The sequence below is a fragment of the Triticum dicoccoides genome, chromosome 5A, assembly GCF_002162155.2.
Source record: "Triticum dicoccoides isolate Atlit2015 ecotype Zavitan chromosome 5A, WEW_v2.0, whole genome shotgun sequence".
Taxonomy (NCBI): Eukaryota; Viridiplantae; Streptophyta; class Magnoliopsida; order Poales; family Poaceae; genus Triticum; species Triticum dicoccoides.
In genome coordinates, this window is record NC_041388.1 from 341078813 (window position 1) to 341080692 (window position 1880).

Sequence of the window (1880 nt, forward strand, 5' to 3'; positions counted from 1 at the left end):
AAAAAAAAGAAAAGATGCAGCTAGGTTGACTCGATCTGCACCAGACAGTCCAGACAACTGCACCGGATAGTCTGTTCATAACAGCAGACGTGCAAAGGGAAATCAGTAGCCACCGGACTGTCCGGTCATACTTACCGGACTGTCCGCTCGTAACAGAGCAATTTTTGAAACAGTAGCAAATATACACCGGACAGTCCGTGCAGAATAACTGGACTGTCCGGGGAGATCAGAGAGGATTGAGAAAGTCGCGCGACGGTCCAGACAGCCGCACGAGACAGTCCGGTAAATTCACAAGACTGTCCGGTGGACACAAAAGTTTTGTATCAGAATTTTGATAAAGATGATGATCATGAGGAGATGCATGGAGATGATCTTCATAGGATAGGCAAGATACAGACCAACCAACATACTAAGGCCAATACACTCAATTTAGCAAGGATCAAAAGAGAGTAAATAACAAAATATGAGCGAGACACACATTACCGATTAAGAAGAGCGGTGGCCTAAGCCACCATGTTTGAGTATACATAACTTGGTACTACAAAGATTTGAACTTTGGACCCAAGATTACTACTCCATCATATTAAAGTACTATAGACACAAAAGAACTTGTCATAGTAACTTCGAGAGTGTTGATTTTTTACGCATTATATAGGGTGAGCGTACTCATGAGTTGAATGTCTCCCCCTAAATATATGCCTACATCAAGACAAGACATGAAGTAAATGCATGCATGGGTACTAGATTTCACATAATGTTATCAAGCTCCAAGATACCAAGTTCACGCCTAAGTTGACAAAACCTTGCTTCATACAATGGCTTGGTGGAAATGTCTGCAAGTTGCATATCTGTGCCAACATGAGCAATATCAATGTCACCCTTTTCCACATGATCTCTCAAGAAATGATACCTAATATCAGTATGCTTGGTACCGGTATGATCTTTAGGATTCTCAGCAATATTGATGGCACTTTCATTATCACATAGAAGAGGCACATGCCTATAGATGATACCGTAATCCTTCAAAGTTTGCCTCATCCATAGTAGTTGAGTTGCACAACTGGCTGTTGCGATGTATTCAACTTCAACAGTGGAAAGAGCAACACAATTTTGTTTCTTCGAGGACCAACTTACCAAGGAGCGTCCAAGAAATTGACATGCACCATAGGTGGACTTATGATCCACTTTGTCTCCGGCCAAATCCGCATCCGTGTACCCAATGAGATCAAACTTAGCATCCTTGGGGTACCATAGACCCAACTTTGGGGTGTGAACAAGGTATCTAAGAATATGCTTAACCGCCTTATGATGACTTTCCCTAAGAGAAGCTTGAAATCTAGCACACATGCATACACTAAACATGATGTCTGGTCTAGATGCACAAAGATAAAGCAATGAACCAATCATAGAGCGCTATTTAGATGGGTCGAAAGGGATACCATTTGTGTCTTCAGTGAGTACAATTTTGGTTGGCATGGGTGTCTTACATGGACTAGCATCAGACATGCCAAACTTCTCTAGGATATCCTTGAGGTATTTTGCTTGAGACAAGAAAATTCCTTCTTGATATTGTTAAATTTGAAATCCGAGGAAGAACTTCAAATCCGCATTGAGTGACATTTCAAAATTCTTGGTCATGGAAGCCGCAAACTTCTTACACAAATGAATGTTAGGAGAACCAAAAATGATATCATCTACATAGATTTGGCATAAGATCAAATCACCCTTGTCCCTCTTAGTAAAAAGAGTGGGATCGATCACCCCTCTCACAAAGCCATCATCGAGTAAAAACTTCTTAAGATGATCATACCAAGCACAAGGTGCTTGTTTGAGGCCATACAAAGCCTTATGAAGTTTGTACACATAGTCTTTGTGATCGG